Source organism: Spermophilus citellus (genome assembly GCF_964194105.1).
Source record: "Spermophilus citellus genome assembly, chromosome: 3".
Classification (NCBI taxonomy): Eukaryota; Metazoa; Chordata; class Mammalia; order Rodentia; family Sciuridae; genus Spermophilus; species Spermophilus citellus.
Window position 1 is genome coordinate 75,282,932 of NC_138184.1, and position 18,649 is coordinate 75,301,580.

At 39.8% G+C, this 18,649-nt stretch overlaps 1 protein-coding gene across 5 annotated transcripts in view; it reads right to left on the minus strand.

Annotated features, from left to right (window-relative positions):
* Positions 1 to 18,391, minus strand: part of SPECC1L (sperm antigen with calponin homology and coiled-coil domains 1 like) — a 146,100-nt gene extending 127,709 nt beyond the window's left edge. The window contains exons 1-2 of one of the 5 annotated variants that reach the window (XM_081287186.1): positions 18,235 to 18,388; positions 16,554 to 16,640 (exon numbers count right to left, since the gene is read on the minus strand). The gene's annotated coding sequence lies outside the window, so the exon portion shown is untranslated. The other 4 variants (XM_081287187.1, XM_081287184.1, XM_081287185.1 and 1 more) reach the window with 4 other exon arrangements.
* Positions 18,392 to 18,649: the final 258 nt, after the last annotated feature.

The window sequence follows — 18,649 nt, forward strand, 5'->3', positions numbered from 1 at the left end:
GGGAAGGGAAGCAGAAGGGGAGAAGAAGCCACTAAAACCACTTGTTTTAGCCACAGAAAAGCCCACTTATACTGATTTATGATTTATCTCTGTTATTCTATTATAACATTTAACACAAGGAAGTACTCAGAAACAAGCTCCCTGTTTTTTTCAAACTCAGAACCATATTTTTCTTCTTAATGTTTTCCAAAGAGTAAAAGAATTAAACTTATCTTACATCAAGACCTCTCAGATCCATTTCTAGAGATTCCTCTGACTCCCCCACTCCCCCTCTTTTGTGTTTTTTTTTTTAAATCTCTTTTTAATTCAAGTTGCTGAAAAGGCCGTTAATATACTGATGATACTTAACATTCCAGACAAGTGACAAGGCTAGAAAAGGACAGCCTAAAAGAATTTCTGGCTGCAGTACACAAATTATTTTTCCAGATTTAGTCCAAAACAAATTGTTTTCCAAAGTTCAAACTGCCAGAATGCAAAAAATTTTGAATCTCCTCTAGCCATTCCTTACAAAAGAAAATGTTATTATTAAGGACCCCTTTGAACCATGGCTTTATGCTCAGACTTTTGGCAGGCAGTTACAAACTCGATAAAATTAACTGATGGCCATGTTTTAATTAAAAACATCATGATATGGTTGTACATTTACAACAAACTCTGATCCAAAATGAAAATGAAATTTCTTCTGCATTTTACAAATGATTCAAATATAACAACATAAAAAATGTCTTTTTAAAAAACTTAAAATTTTAGATTTGGGAATCTGTTTTAACAATGGCACAAAGAAAGTTTTTCTAAACTAAGTTAAAAATAGCTTAGTATCACACTTTTTTTCTTTTTGTACCAGGGATTGACCCCAGGGGTGCTTAACCACTGAGCCACATCTTCAGATGTTTTTAATTTTTTAAGACAGACAGGGTCTCACTAAATTGCTGAGACTGGCTTTGAACTTGTGATCCTCCTGCCTTGGCCTCCTGAGCAGGTGGGATTACAAGCATGTACCACCATACCCAGAAAGTGTTAAAATAAATCAGAATTCAAATTCAGTTTAGCAAAAATGTCCAACAAGCATTTTACCACCTAAGTTTAAAGAAAATGAATTTTTTAAAATGCAAAAGAAAATGAGTAAAAAATGCCATGAAGTTCTTTTCCTTTTTTTCTACTTAGAGTATACAGCAGTGGTACTCAAGAAGGGAAGGGGTGGGCTGGGGTTGTGGCTCAGAGGTAGAGCACTCGCCTACAATGCATGAGACACTGGGTTCAATCCTCAGCACCACATAAAAATAAAATATTGTGTCCACCTATAACTAAAAAAATAAATATTAAAAAAAAGAAGGGACGGGGCAATTTTGCACAATAGGTAACATTTGGTACAGTCAGTGGACATTTTTGGTTGTCACACCTGGGGAAAGGGGGGACTATTGGCAGTGTTAAAGAGGCCAAGGATGCAGCTAAACATTCTGCAGTAAAGTCCCCCACAAAAAAAGAATTATACAACCTAAAGTAATAGTGTTAGCTAGGCATAACTAAATGGCAGGGTTACATGCTTAGTATGCTCAAGGTCCTATGTTCAATCTACAGCAGACAGACAGAAAAGACAGAAAGCGAGCCAGCCAACCAGCCAAGGCCCAGAAACCTGGAATAAGGTAACTGGTATAACTGGAGAGAAAGGTTCACCATACCATAGAAAGGGTCTTTTTTGCACAATCTATTGAATTGGGAAAGCCACAGCTTGAGCATCTTACAAGTAGAAAGCCATGGGAAAATCTATGCACAGGGCCCATGATTCCCTCAGATTCCCAACCTCATTTCCTAGGAAAGGACAGACAGCTAAAGGGCTCTCTTTGACCTCCAGAATGAAATCTGAGAAGGAACCACAGGGCCACATTGCTTATCTGAACCCACTTCTGGAATCACCAGCTGACCTGGCACACTAACAGCCCCAAAGTCAAAATCCACTCACTGTTCTCCTGTTTTCTGAAACCTCACCGGCAAGAGGGAAGGAAAAGAAACTAAACCCCAAGGGCTTACTTTATGCTGATCATTGTCCTGGGGATTCCATTCACATCATTTCACCCAGTCCTGCATTCAGTCCTCCATCATCCTAGGAGATGGGCTTATTATCAGGCACACTGGAAAAGGGTGAACTGGAAGTTTCCACAACGGGCAAATGCTAGTGCAGTTGTTTGTACAGGTCTATATTCAAAAGCCACACCTATTCCCCACAGCTCAGTCACTCCAAGTTTTCTTCCACCATCTGAAGGTGTGGCCTGTGCTATGAGACTACAGAGGGCCTTGATACACTGTATTTTCAGAAACATTTGGTTACTGTGAAGACAACTCTTGGTAATTGCAAGAAGTCCATTACCTGGCAGCAGTCCTCCTCCTTGTCCCCACTATCCCTACAACACTATCCTAGACTTTCTGTGTCACAGAAGAGGTCCAGCTGGACAACTACTACAGCCTCTTGATGCTATCCCTGCCTTCAGTCCTTCAGCACCAAAACTATTTATCCACACTCTAAAGTATGTATTCCACCATGCTGTACTCCTGCTGGATAACACCTCACTCCCCAAGGTCAAGCACCTTAGGGAGCACCTAAATCCCTCACACTCTGCCTCCCCCAACTCATTTCCCAATTCACAAAGGCATCACTGCCTACTTTCATTTTTCACCTTTGCTCCTACAGTTCCCTTTTCCTGAAAGTCCCTTACCATCTTCCTGCCAGAGAAATAACTGCTTACATCAAGATTCAGCTCAAATGCCATCTGCTTCCTGACACTTTTCTGGCTCTCTAGACAGTTGGCTCCTCCTCCCTCTCTGGCACACTTCTGCCACAGCACTCCCCTCACTTCATTGTACTCTGGCAATATTTAGGATATACCCTAAAAAAGCCTTCATTGTCTATCTGAAATTCAAACCTCATTGGACATCCTGTGTTTTACCTGGCAACCCTCAACAGGGAAGAAAAGAATAGCACTGGTAGAGGAGAAGCCAGAAACAACACAGAGTGAGCAAGAAAGATGAGAAGTTTTCAGCCTTAAGCAGTAAGAATATTAAATATTCAGCCCAAATCTCCCTTCTGGACAGCCAGTCCTCTACAATACCATCTAACCTACAATTTCAAAGCCACCCTTTGGGCCTCCTCCAAGCACACTAAGCTCAGAGCAGTAGGTCTGTTTATCTTACCTTAAACCTGTTCCTCTAACTTCTGTATTATTCCCCTAACCACAATGTCCCTCTTTCCTCTTTCAAAGCCAGTCTCAAAAGACAAACCCTCCTTCTCCTCACCATTTTCCATCCCATGCCACCTCAAAGTACAGCTGAAAGGATCTATGTCTCCCAACACCCACAACTGCCCCTGGTCCCCTCTTCTCATGAAACCCCAATACTTGGATCTAACTCTTCTAGCACTGGACAATAGATCCTTAGGTAGCAATTGGGTGTTGACATTTCCCACAGCCCTCTTTGAGAACGCACAGGCCCTATATAGGAGGCAAGTAGGGCAAGGGCCTTAAAGATATTACTCAATAACTATATGGAGACACACAAAATCAAAAACACACAAAATCAAAGCTATGATGTGAAGAACCCATATTACTGCTAAAAAATACATGCATGTCAGAAGTAAATCCTAGCTCTTATGAGACAGGTAAGTTAATCAACCACCATATAGTTCACTGCCTGTCACAAGACATCCTATAACTGAGTCTAGAACTACTCATTTTTTAGAGGCAGGATGAAGACATCAGGAGGGAAAAATGGGAAATCTCTTCCTTCTGAATTCAAAGTGTCATGATCCACACTTCCTTGTTAAAATGCTGAAACACAACCATATAACTTAATTACACTGATTTTACTATTACTAATTTAGGGTAAGCTTTACTATATGTAAGTTTTCCTGTGTGTCTTTACTGGATGAACAATGTATTATTGCAAGTTCAAGCAATGCAGCTCAATTACCTGTCAGAGTTTCAATATAATATAACCAATCAGGTATTAAAACAAAAGAATATGTAAAATAAACATTTATTCCCAATGCTTCATTCTAACTTGACAAAAATAGTATTTCTGAACAACATTACGCTATGTAAGCAACCTTGAATTTCAGTAAAATGATAGTAACAGCAGATAGTAAGAACAGACTACCATACAAATTTCACAGCAGTCCACCCCCAATTTATCAGATGGGAGCCTTCAAAATCTCTACATTCAAAACTATTTCCTAGACAGGCATCATGGGGCACTCCTGTAGTCCCAGCACTCAGCACTCAAGTCTGAAGTAGGAAGTCTTGAGTCCAAGACCAGTAAGGGAAAAAAAAAAAAAAACTTTTTTGTAGGTTGAAAACATTATCCCCCCCACCCCATCCCAAAATTACCAAAACCCTACACACATAAACATGCCCCTGGGAGTGTTACGTATTCAATCTGATGTACTGAATAAATGAGTAATTTCACTATTTTAGCTTAAAAACAGCAACTCAAAGAACTTCAAAACACAAAGTCAAGAGTTTCTTCAAGAGAAGACTGGCAGCGTTATTCTAAGTCATATCACACAATGTACAGCCCGTGACACAAGGGAGACCTTCCAGTAACAGCAGCCTGCAATGATGGCTGTAAGTACTTCTGAATTCACATATCTTGTGAAAAGAACTAAGTTACAACTGGGCAGAATTTGCATTCAAATGCCAGAACTCTGCTGACTAGTTATGTGGCTCTGGGCCACATACATATTATTCATCGCCAAATTTCAACTCTCTCATCCGTAAGTGAAAAGTAAGAAATACTACATAGGATGCTACAAGAACCACATCAAACAATGCAAGTGAACTAACAAGGAAAACCTCAGTGCATGCACATAAGTCCAATAAACATTCATCTCCTTTCCTCCTTGCTATAACCAGCAAGGCAAGTTTCTCTTTATCCTAAACTTATTTCTTACTACTTCTATGTCCTCCTGGAACTAGCAAAAACTTTCCTCTCCTTTCTACTCCCTGACTTACACAGAGAAGCTTCAGGGATTCTTCCAGGCAACTAAAAAATTCATGACTCCACTCTCAGTGTGTGCCACCTCTCCCGATCCTCACCACCACAGCTTTGTTTGCTACTGCAGTCTAATGCAATACAACCATCTCTTGCCATCCTTTACCATCTTCACCTGGTCAGCTCCAGGCGTCTATCTATCTATCCCTTTCTATTCCTGTCCACTCCCTCCACCCTGCTTGACTCACTCCACTGGCCTTTGATAATACTTCCCTGACACAGTTTTCTCTTTCTGATCCTTTCTGCAGTATTTCAAACTGTCCCTCTTGAACAAGACCTTGTTTTGGAGGGGAGGGGGGGGTACCAGGGACTGAACTCAAGGGCACTCGACCACTGAACCACATCCCCAGCCCTATTTTGTATTTTATTTAGAGACAGGGTCTCACGGAGTTACTTAGCGCCTCGCTTTTAATGAGGCTGTCTTTGAACTTGTAATCCTCCTGTCTCAGCCTTCTGAGCCACTGGGATTATAGGCACGCACCACTGCACCCAGAGAACTATTGCTTTTTTAAGATGGAATAATGGTACTGTCATTGTGTTTTATTTAAAAGATTCTTGGTTAATTTAATTAGAAAATAAAGGAAGGATCTCTGAAAAATTCTAAAATCCTTGGAAACTAATTTACTTCTAAGGAATCCAGGAGTCAAAGAAGAAATCAAACAGGAAATTAGACAGACATGGTGGCAGGTACCTCTAATCTCGGTGCTCAGAAAGCTAAGGTAGGAGGATGGGTTGAGCTCAGGAGCTTGAGGCCATCCTAGGCAACACAGTGAGAACCTTGTACCCAAAAAGACCAATGAGCCAACCAACCAACATTAAACAAACCAACCAACCAGGGGGCACCAGAATGCATTTTGAATGGAATGAAAATGAAAAAAAATGGCATATCAAAATTTGTGGGAGTATTAAAGCACTTATACTATAAAAAGAAATATCTCAAAGCAGTATCTCTGTTTTTACTTCAAGAAAAAAGAAAAAGCAATGAAACTCAAAGCAAGCCCAAGAAAGGAAATGACCAATAAGTAAAAACTGATGACAGAAAAGGGAAAAGTAGAAATCAATGAAACCACAAGTGGGTTCTTTGAGAAGATAAAAGTGCTAAATCTCTACCCATACTCACCAGAAGAAAAAGACTCATTTACCAGCATTAGGAATTAGAGGAGTGATAACACTACAGATTCTATAGCTATTAAAGGACAATAAGGAGCCAGACGTGGTGGTGCAGGCCTGTAACCCAGCAGCTCTGGAGGCTGAGCAAGGAGGATCACGAGTTCAAAGCCAGCCTCAGCAACATCAGGGTGCTAAGCAACTCAATGAGACCCTATTTCTAAGTAAAACACAAAACAGAGTTGGGGATGTGGCTCAGTGGTTGAGTGCCCCTGAATTTAATCCCCAGTCTCAGTCTATTTTGTACTGCTACAACAGAATACCACACACTAGAAAATTTATAAATAGAAGCTACTTGGCACATGGTTCTGGAGGCTGGGAAGTCCACAAGTGAGCTGAGGGGTGTGTCTAGCAAGGGCTTTTATGCTGCATCATCCCTTGGTACAAAGTGGAAGGGCAAGACAGTTCAAGAGATCAAGATGCTGAACTACCAGCATCAAACACTTCTATCAGCACTCATCTATTCATGAGGTTGGAACCTTCCATGATCCAACACCACCCAGAGGCCTCACCTCCCAATAATGCTGCTTTGAAATCATGATCCTCTTGCCTCAGCCTCCTGAACCGCTGGAATTACAGGCATGCACCATCATGCCTGGCTAATATTCTCTCCCTGATACATTTCGTTTCTTACATGACTAGACTAATAGTTTTTCAAATCTTTTTATCCTGCTTCCTTTTAATTATTAACTCCATCTTTAAATAATTTCTCCTTTCGTTTTACTGTTAAGTGGCCTTTTCTGTAGTTTCCAATCTTTTATTCCTCTGTTCCATTCAAGACCTCATCAGAATGGTCTTTACTATAGATACCTCTACCAACATCTTGATCATGACCATTTAAGTAATCCCTAAGACTTCGGCTCTCCCTACTGCTCCTGTCATCTTCTGCATCTCCATCAGAATTTCCCCCAGTGCTCCATTCATAGGAATCTAGGCTTTCTGTAGCCTATTCTCCAAATTCTTTTAATCTCTACTCATTACCAGTTCCAAAACTGCTTCCACATTTTCAGATATTTGTAATAGCAACAGTATCACTTCTGTTCTATCAAATTCTATCAAATTTCTGTCTTAAATCTGTTTTATGCTGCTCTGACAGAACACTTAGACTGGATTATGTATAAACTAAAGAAATGTATTTCGCACATGGCTATGGAGGATGGGAAGTCCAAGATCAAGGGGCCACATCCAACAAAGGCCTTTGTGTTGCATCAATCCACCGTGGAAGGTGGAAGGGCAAGAAGATTGGGAAAGAGCAAGAGCTTATACTCACATCCTCAAGCCCTTTTATAACTGGCATTAATCCATTTGTGAGAGTGATGCTCTCAGGACCCAAATGCCACCCAAAATCCTCACCTCTCAACATTGTTACATTGGGAATTAAGTTTCCAAGGCAAATGCCACCCAAAATCCTCACTTCCCAACATTGTTACATTGGGAATTAAGTTTCCAAGGCATTCAAACTATATAGCAAACTTGCAGAAAAATGAAAAGAATAATTCCAGATTATCTTATAACATTATCATTACTCTGCTACCAAAATCTGATAGACACTACAAACTACAAATCAGTATCTCAAATGAAAATAAATGCAAAAAATTCTAAACAAAAATATAGCAAATGGGGGGCTGAGGGTATAGATCAGTGGCAGAATGCCTGCCTATCAACTACAAAGTCCTGGGTTTCCCTCACATTGCAAATAAAAATAATAATAAAAGTACATATAGAGAGAATGAGCACACACATGCATACGTAAACAAGCTGACTCCAACAATCTAGAAAAAGGATAATACATCAAGAGCATGTAATGTCTATCCCATGAAACAAGTCTTAAAAAGAAATCTAGCTCACTATATTCCAAACTAAAAAAGAAAAGCTATATGATTATCTCTATAGAAACAGAAACAGTACTAAATAAAATTTAACATCATTGCTGATTTTAAAAAAACACATAAATTGGAGCTCAGTGGCAGAGCATTTGCCTAGCACTTGTGAAGTATTGGGTTCAATCCTTAGCACCACATAAAAATAAAGAAAGGCATGCTGTCCATCTACAACTATAAAAATAAAAGAACATAAATCAATAGAAGGGAATCTCCTCAACTTGATAAACAGTATCTAGGAAACATCCATAGCCAATATCATCCTGAATGGCATAAAATGAAATTTTTTCAGTTGGTCGCGGTTGCATAAGCCTGTAATCCCAGTGCCTTGGGAGGCTGAGACAGGAGGAGGCTCAAAATCAGCCTCAGCAACTTAGCAAGAGACCCTGTCTCTAAATAAAAATATTTTTAAAAGGGCTGGGGATGTGGCTCAGTGGTTAAGTGCCCCTGGGTTCAATCCCCAATACCAAAAGAAAAGCAGAAAAAAATATAAAGCATCTGAAATAGGGATTAAGAAATAAAATTGTCTTTATCAACAAACAACACTGACAGAATGTGCAATGGAATCTGCTACTAAAACTAATAATTACAGCATGGTTTCAGAATACAATATTGGTATACAAAAAATCAACTGTGTTTCTAAATATTAGCAAAGAAAATTGGAGATTGAAATTTTTAAAAATCCTCTTCTCATTAACATCAAAACACATAAAATACTAAGGATAAATCTGACCCTGAAAAAGTAAAAGATATGGACAGGCACAGTAGCACACACTTGTAATCCTAGCAACTCCAGAGGCTAATGCAGGAGGATCACAAGTTGGAGGCCAGACTGGGTAACTTAGCAAGAAAGAACCTGTTTCAAAAATAAAAATTAAAAAAGGACTGGGGATACAGCTCAGAGGTAGACTTCCAGGACCCACCTTCAGTATCTACCTCCCCCCCAAAATCTGTACACACTGAAAACTACAAAATAATACAGAGGAAAATTAAGAAACTAAATAACCTGAAAAACAGACTATGTTCATGGGCCAAAATATCGAATATTGTTAAGAAGTCAATTCTCCCCAAATTATCTATATATTCAACATAATTTCAATTAAAATTCTAGTAGACTTTTTGGTAGAACATGGACATTTTGATTCTAAAATTCACACTGGGATTGAGGGAGAAGCCCAGTGGTAGAACGTATATTTAGCATGCATGAGCCTTGGGTTCAATTTCCAGCACCACAAAAATAATAAAAGAAAATCGCAAAACTTAAAAGGTCTAGTATTGATCACTGGTGCTTAATCACATTATTCTACTTGTATATTCATGAGATTTTCCATTGTAAAAAAATTTTTTAAATAAATACTAAGATGAGATCAGGCACACACATAAATATAAAATATACTTCCCTTAAATTTTTCATTACATCACAAAAATGGATTCCTTTTTCATGCTTCCTTAAGTGTGACCCAGGGACCTGGGTTCCCAGGCCCTCTAACCAATCCTCTGTTTTCTGTTCTTCTATGATCTGTAACAGGAGTCAGCAAGCCACAGTCCACAGGCCAAATTTGGACCATCACTTATTCTGGATAGTTCATAAACTAAGATTATGTTTTGTACTATTGAGTGGTGGGAGGGGAAATCATGAGAATACTTCATGACATGAAAAAACTATATAAAATTAGACAATTTGTTGAAATCCAGTCACATTCATTTACCTATTATCTGTGGCTACTTTTGAGCTATAATGACAAAGTTGATTAGTTGCAAAAGAGACATAGGCCTGCAATAACTAAAAAAAAAAAGTTACTATCTGGTTCTTTATGAAAAAGGTGGTTGATCCCTACTCTATCATATGCCTTCCCTTCCCTCAGCTAACCGTTCCCTCAACTCTGGAATACCCATTATTATCTCACCATTGTTCAAGTCCAAGCTACTCCTAAAACCTCCTAATTCCCTTCCTCCCCCTTTCCAAACCTCACCTATAATCAGTAGCTTATGTGAAAAGTAGTTAAGCAAAACAATATTTATTACTCAGTCTACTGAGGCCTTGAAGACGCCTATTCTTAGATACAAGAAGGGGTTGATGGCCTCCTATTCATTTCTAATATTTCAAAGCAGGCTGGCAGGCCTAGCAGTTGGGAAGGAGAAAGCACACTATATAGACACAGCACTGAGAAAATTCCTTAAGTAAACCCTCAGAGTAATGTGTTAGCACCCCTGTCTACAATGCCATCAGTTACATTTACTACCAATAAAGTCAAAATTAGAAGAATGCATCTCCAGATACCAAGACAGCATTAATTAAGAAAAAAAATGAGGAAGAAAAAGATGATTAGGAGCTGAAGGAAAAGAAGAAAACCTGTCACTCCAACAGTTCAGATTTGTCCCAATGTGTGGTTCATGGAAAACTGCAGCGACACTAGCAAGTAAGGGAACAATCCCATCACAGGAAGGCCAAGGCAGAAACAGCCCATTAAGAAGGGGCAATGCAGAGTTTCAATAGAAGCCTCTCCAGGTGTCTGAAAGTTCCTAGAGTTGGCACACAAAACAAGATGGCCAATCTGCCAAGCCTAAAACTCAGGGATCATTACCATCCCTGCATGCCATTTGGAAGTGAATAATAACGTAGTATAAAACCTAGAATGCACCTCTGTAACTGAAGTTATATATAGGAAACCCTAAGCTTTTGAGGATACATGGTATTTTCATCTCTCCAATTTAAAAAGGCAACTGAGAGAGGAAGTGGATTTTTGAAGTGAGAAGATACCCCTGAAAGTCAGGATTTGATCTTTTTGTCCAAGAGTTCCTAGGAAGAAGCTGGATTTGTGAAAGAAGGACTATATTCAAAACCTATCTCTCTGAAGCCATGAGGAAGTGTAGGCTGACCATAAATCTACTGTGTCCTCAAAGTATAGCAAGCTGCTCTAAGAGAATTAGTCCTGAGTTGAAATAAATCACTTGACTTACACTGTCTGGATCATGGCAGACAGGGTTCTAGACAGACTGTGTTCCTCAGAGGATCTGGAGAGGTACCGTATGCAATTCCAGAACAAGACTGCAAGGAGAGACTCTAATAAACCAGCTTGATTTACTATCATTTTATTGTTTTTACAAAATGGAAGAAATAGAATATTTCAAATGTGAGAAAAATGAACCAATTTTTAGAAGTATCTTCTCAATAACAAGATATTTTTAATATATATTAAAATGATTAATATATAAATACAACATATATTTTTATATATAATATTATATTAATCCATACATATATGTTATAGATAGTCATAATACTTTTATTTTATTTGTTTTTATTTTTACGTGCTGCTAAGGATCGAACCCAGTGCCTCACACATGCTAGGCAAGTGCTCAACCACTGAGTCACAATCCCAGCCCCAACAAGATATTTCAACATAGTAAAAAACACACCTCTACATGGCTTAAAGGAAAGAAGGCAGGAAACTAATTAGGGAAGAAGTCAGTCAAGGAAAGATGTAGAGGGAGGAGGCAAAGAAAAAGGAGCAAAGGAGGTAACTGGACTTTGGTAGTATCAAGATTAATCTGTCATTTACCTTAGGGGACCCCATAGCTTTTGCTACTAGGTGGTAACTCCGGAGAGCAGCCCTTCAATTCCTGGGCAGTTTTCAATACTGAGAATAAACAACTGCACAACTTTAAGGTACCATCTACCACAGAACCTTCCAAAGCAACAAAAACAAACCCACTCCTGTTTCCCTGTGAAAGCTCTTCAAACATTTGAATTCACAAAAGAGCTTGTCTTCTGCTTTCCAAAGTAAATAGCAGTAGTTCCTCCAAACAGAGGATGAGTACATCCTGCTTGAAAGGCAGTGTGTTAAGGTAAAAAGGACATAGAATTTTTAGTCAGAAACCTGGGCTCAAGTCCAAACTTGGTCTCTTGTTAGTTCTATATTCTTAACCTCTTTTCCTCACTTTCAGAATAAGAAAAATAAGAGTTATGCTAACTACCTCAAGATTTGTTGCAAGACGACCACACTTAATGAAAAGTACACATGAAATGTATGCTTTTTCCTACGCTGCTATAGATATTCATTAGATCCTATATTATTGTCAACATAAAATTTCCAAACCTTATGAATTAAATTAGTTTTATAAATAAAGTTTGGGAACCCAACCCACCTAAGTATTTATGTGAAAATTACTGAGTTTGGAAAAGGAGCATCAGAAGCAAAGTCAAGAAAGGCACTAGTAAAAATCCTAGTGTGGCTAGACAGCATCTTAGTGAACATTAATATTACACACTAGACCTTCAGAAATACTATTTGAACATATACTTGCAAGTTGCATTTTGGCTTTGATTCTTAATTTAAAAACAAGTGAAGTTGTTCCTCGCTGAAATGCCAAAAAACTTGTCTTGCAAAATAGTATTTCATTCATTATAACAATGGTCTTTTTTTAGAAGCAAAGTATTTTTCTTCTTTATTCTGTCTTCCCTAGGTCATATGTATAATAGAAAAACTTGAAATTGTCTTCACTGTCCAAATACTTCAAACCTTAAAAAAAAAAAAAAAAAAAGGTTTACAAGCATAGGTATACAAGAGGAAGCAATTTGTACCACATGCATATTCCTTTCAGAGCTGGAAGCAAAGATGATGCCCACTTGGTTTTTGGATGATAAAACAAACATTAGAGACAAAGTTCCCTCCTTCAGGAAACAAGATTGAATCAGTCAACTAAACCACAGGAGCTGGGGTTGTGGCTCAGTGGTAGAGTGCTTGCCTAGCATGTGTGAGGCACTGGGTTTGATTCTCAGCACCGCATATAAATAAATGAACAAAATAAAAGGCCCGTCAACATCTAAAAAAAAAAAAAATGAACTTTGAAGGTTGATGTGCACAACTAGTAGGTATCTCAAGGCAGGCAACTGGGCAACTGTAACTGGAGTGAAAATTTCCTTAAGGGCAGGGACTAAGTGGTCATCCACTTCCTCTATAACAATCAGACTCAACAACTTTACATCAAGTCACTTATTCTGCAACATACGATGGTGTCACCATCCATTGGTGGTAGCAGACAAGACACATTGTGCCAAATCCTAGATGTACAGGGTGCTAGAGGAGTCTTCGGGAGGCTAGAGTAGCCAGAAAACATTCCAGGCAAGGTCATATTTAATTGAGTTTTGAAGTGATGATCCAATGAGTGAAAACACATTCCAGCAGAGGGAGGCAAAGAGACTGGAGAGATATCAAGAGACCAAGAGTTGTTCACATCTGAATAAAGTACATAAACAGAGGGAAGAGGAAGAAAGTAAGCTGGGGGCAAAATCCAGTGATGAAGTGTTCTCCACACCAAGCTGAGGCCTTATTATGAATGTAGTAGGAGCAGGAGAAAGTTTTCAAATGGAAGAATAACTGAACAAATCAATAGTCTGGAAAGACAGGTATGAGCCAAACTGGATTTAACCAAAAAATAAAGAACTATAAGGAAGAGATGGGAAGAGGTCAGGAAAAACAATGTAAAAAGATCTTCATTCACTTCTCTCATGGTTAGGAGTTATCTTTACAATGTTACCAAATTATCCTTTGAATATGGAGAACTTAGATAGTTAAAAGCAGTCAGTCCTCAGAAGGCAAAAATCAGTGTAATGAAGAATTTGAGATTATATTATTCATTTTAATTCAAGACATATTCAATGTACATTTCGAATACATTCTATTCCATTGCAGGTTTTTGTTTTTTTTAAAGAATATGTCTAACTCTAAATCTTATTTGGGATTAGGAGCAGACAACCATGAATTTTAAAGATTTCACAAACACAGAGATCATCTGTTACATTCACTTTAGAATAGATCTCTCCCCTTCAGTATTCCCTCCACAACCAAAAATTTTCCCCCACCTCCCAACCCCCTCTACCCCCCACCTCACCCAAGGCACAGTCAGAGGTTAATTTAGGAAAGCAGATATGGAGAATGGAGGCAATCTCAAGAGAGAGACCTTTGAAGGTAAAAATAAGGAATACACATATCAGGGAGAATGTGGGCTATCTCCAGAGGGAGACATCCTGCCCAAAATACTTTAAGCATTTTTTTTTTTTTAATCTTTCATTGGCAGTGCTGAAGATCAAACCCTGAGCCTTAGGCAAACTAGACTAGTGCTCTACCACTGAGCAACACCCCAACCCAAGCCTAATTTCTTTTTTCCTTATTTCTTCCTCCTGCCTTAGCTTCCCAAATTGCTGGGATTACAAGCATGCGCCACAGTGCCTGGCCCAAGCCTAATTTCTTTATGGTCATATTGTTTCAGAGCAAAAGACTGATTTCTGAACGCAGTGCCAGGGGTGGTGGCACCCATCTGTAATTCCACTGATTCAGGAGGCTGAGGCAGAAAAATCGCAAGTTCAAAACCAGTTTCTGCAATTTAATGAGGCCCTCACAATTTAGAGAAACCCTGTCTCAAAATAAAAAACAAAAAAGGACTGGGGATGTGGTTCAGTAGTTAAAAGTGCCCCTGGATTGAATCCTTGCTACCAAAAAAAAAAAAAAAAAAAAAAAAAAAGAATGGAGAAACCCCATGGAACTTCATACCATGCAGCAGCTAGTCTATTCACTGGGAACAATTCGAACCATCAAGAATTTCCCTACCTAGGCTTTTTTGTTGGCATACCCGGGAGGTGGGCAGGGAGGATGTGACATTTATTCAGTAGGATAGGACTAGAATGATCAAAACAGGAACATCTTTAATGCTGGGCAATTTTAATATCATCTGTGGACTGTGACAAATGATCACTTTTTTTTTTTTTTTTTTTGTAATACGGTTGAACCCAGGGGAGTTTTACCACAGGGCACACTCCACCACTGAGTTACATCCCCACTCTTTTACCCTTTTCATTGAGTCAGGGTCTAGCTAAGTTGCTGAGGGTCTTTGCTAAATTGCCCAGACAGGCCTCGAACGTGCAACCCAACTGCCCCAGCCTCCCACCTCAGCTTCCCAAATCACTGGGATTATAGGCATGCGCTACTGCACCAGGCCTCATATATACATTTTAAAAAGAAAAAATATATATATTTGAATCTTACCAGTAATAACCTCAAGAAATATTTTCCTAACTGTCCAACAGTAGCAGAACAACAGATTCTAGGTACTCTTTTATTTCTTTGGGGTTCTTGTTTGCTTTAGGCTCTTTATTTCTAAAAAAAAAAAAAAAAAAAATCACAATAACCCATTCTGTATTTGCCGTTTTCAATTACCATAATTACTATTTAGTATAATATCTTTCCAGAAAAGATGCTTAATTTTATTTATTTATTTATTTTTTGGGGGGGGAATGGGATCTCGATCATTGCTCAGGTTGGCCTCAAACTCAGATGAAAGCAATTTTCCCACTTCAGCCTTCAGAGTAGCTGGGTCTTTAAGCAAACACCAATTTTCCCAGGTGGGTGCTCAATTTTCTTTTTTTTTTTAGTTGTCAATGGACCTTTATTTTTTTATTTTTATGTGGTGCTGAGAATCAAACCCAGTGCTTCACACATGCTAGGCAAGTGCTCTACCAGAGCCACAATCCCAGGCCTGGATGTTCAATTTTAACACCAAGAAACCAGGTCTTTTTTTTTTCTCTTATTCTTTTTGAAATGAGTCTTTTGAGTAATCAGCTTTATGAAAAATTCCTAATAGTGTCCTTCTTTTCCTTCATACACTAAGGGTCTCTCAACATTCCACTCAAGGAGTCTGACTCCAGAGTCTCTTAGATTCATTCTCATCTACTTTACATAACTTGTAACCAGCTCCTCACCTCACATCTTTGTGGAATGGGTTAGAAGACCCAGTTCTATCCCTGGCTGAAGATGACTCTGTAGACAAGGACCAGGTAAATGTTAAAACTGGCGCTTCAGACTCCTTTCTTTTTCTGCCTAACCTTACAGATAGGGAGATGAAGGTCCAGGAAGGAAAGTTTCTTGCCCAAAGTCATAAAACAAAGAAGAGAATCTCTCCAATCTCCTGACATTGTCATTGTTTCTTTACTGAATTGAGCAGTCTGCATATCTAACACCATGAGCAAGTTAGCCATATGATTTAAATATGTAGATGGTTGGTTACATGCAAATCTTTTTTTTTTTTTTTGCATGGCAAATCTTATGCATTAAGAAAAGCCAACACTGACAGTAATTTTGAACACCTACCCAATACTTTCAAATGAGTCATCTGATCAAATGTACAGTGTCCAGTCAGTTATAAAGAGAACCTTTGCTCCAGAGAAATCATGTGTCAAGACAAAACACTGAAAATAAACATTCTAAAAGTTCAAATCTGAACTGGAAATTCTGATACAAACTTCACCTTAGTTATAACCACTAGGATTACTCATCATTCACTATGATACTGTAACTTGACACTCAAATTATCCAAACTGTTACTAAGGCACACAGTGATAAAGCTTTTCTATGGCACAATAAAAATTTTTTTTCATTGAAAATGAATGTCAAGGAAATCCCTCCATACCTGGGATATACACAGGCAAGCACTATGCAAGCATTCTCCAGCTATCTCAAGCTCCTGAGTCTTAAGAAACTCTGCTTTGGGTACACTCTAAATCAAAAGAGAAAAGGACACATTTCTATGGAAATAATTATTGGCTCAGCCATTTCTTTATAGAAAAAAAATTTTATTCAAAGCAATAGTCTACTTGTTCTTTCATTATATCCCTTTCTGTATTGGTTTGGCTACTTTATAACATATATATATTACTTTTATATCTTATTTTTAATTATTTTTTTTAAATGACAATCATCCCTCAGTATCCACAGGGGATTGGTTAGAGGATCCCTGTGAAAACCAAAATCTGTGGATGCTCAAGTCACTTACATAAAATGGCCAAATATATGCTTACAACCTACCCACATCCTCCAGTATACTTTAAATCACCTTTAGATTACTTATACTAATTAATACAACAAAAATGCTACATAAGTAGTTGTTTCAGTATATAGTTTAGGCAACAATGACAAGGAAAAAAAATTTGTACATGTTCAGTACAGATGAAATATTTTTTTCAAAATTTTTCCATTCCTGATTTGTTGAAGGAATGACTGAATAGTCTCTTTGGTGTCTCCTACACTGGCAAAATTAGTCACATCTCAAGTCTTTAGAAATGACTACTAGTCTGTGAAGCCTGTAACTCTAATTTTATCTCAAGATTCATCCTTCTTAGTGACAGCAAATGTTGCTGAATTCTGCAACATTTAAAGGTTCCTGTATTTGTTGTAAACAAGAAACATTACCAATGCTTGAGATACTCTTTTCAACAAAATCATTTTTCCCCTGTACTCAAACTAGGCAGCGAACTTATGGAAATTTTACCTGGCTCCTCTTATACTATAAGATAAATTATGAAGGACATAAACAAATAAAGGTTTCCTGTATTTGAATGATCACAGGAATTCTACTTTGACCTGTGAACAGGCTAAACCTACCTGGAAACTGATTGATTTCCTAGTCATCTCCAGGGTAGCTGCCCAAGAGTGAATTATGATGTTTCAAACTTATCCACTTAACTAAGACAATTAACCATCTTGCTAGAAATGCAAATTTTACTCAGCAATACACCGGATTATTCATGTCTGATCCGACGCAATTAACCAAGTCTCAAGAATAAAAGACATTAAGCCAGTATGGAGCTGACCTCCCAGCCGAAGGGGACACCGCCCCAACAGAACCAACGCCCGCAGCAAGCCTGGGGTTCGAGGCTCCCAGCCCTTGCTCCCTGCGCTGGGTCTTCAGGATCCTGAAACAATGCTATCCCAGCCCAAGACAAGGTGCCAGGGTGACCAGACAGTGATTCCAGTATATCCTGGAGCATGCACAGAGCAAAAAGCGAGAGCAGCACCCATCCTCTCGTCTCAGAGGCGACGCGCTCCGAGGACCCAAAACCAGCTGAGACCCCACACCAGCCAGGACGCCCTAAAGACCCGAGGGTCCACGGCACCGGATGCGGGTCAGGCCAGGAGCAGGGAAAGGAACCGCGCAGGCGCGCGACGGGTTGGGGGGGCCCACGAGGGGGACGGCGCAGGCGCGAGGCCCGCCGGGGTCTGCGGGGCCGCCTGGGCCAGGCCGCGCGGGCGGCTTTGAGCTCTTGGACTGACCCGCCGGCGCACGCTGTGAGGGGACCTGTCCTGGCTCTTACCGCGCGGCACCGCCTTACTCGCTCCCTGGCTCCGGGCTGGGGCCGGGCGGCGAGCTCGCCCGGTGGCGCGGCCCCTGATCCGTTGAGTCCGGCCTCAGGGCAGCAGCCAACCCCGCGGCGCCGCTCGCCCGGCCCGCCCTCGGCCCGTCCTCGGCCCGCCCCTTCTCCGCCCCTTCTCCGCCCCTCACGGCCACCACCGCGGCCTGCGCAGACGCCGTACTGATCCCGTCCACGCCCCACCACCGCGCAGGCGCCAGTTGCCCCGCCCACTCGCATCCATCTCGTCCCTAGGTAGCGCAGGCGCACTGCCCGTCGGCCATCATAAAATTAACTGCCGTTCCATTCATTACCCACTCGTTAACTCTCAAACTGGGTATTTCCCGGGCAGGTGGACCAGTAGGTTCCTCTGGGTGCT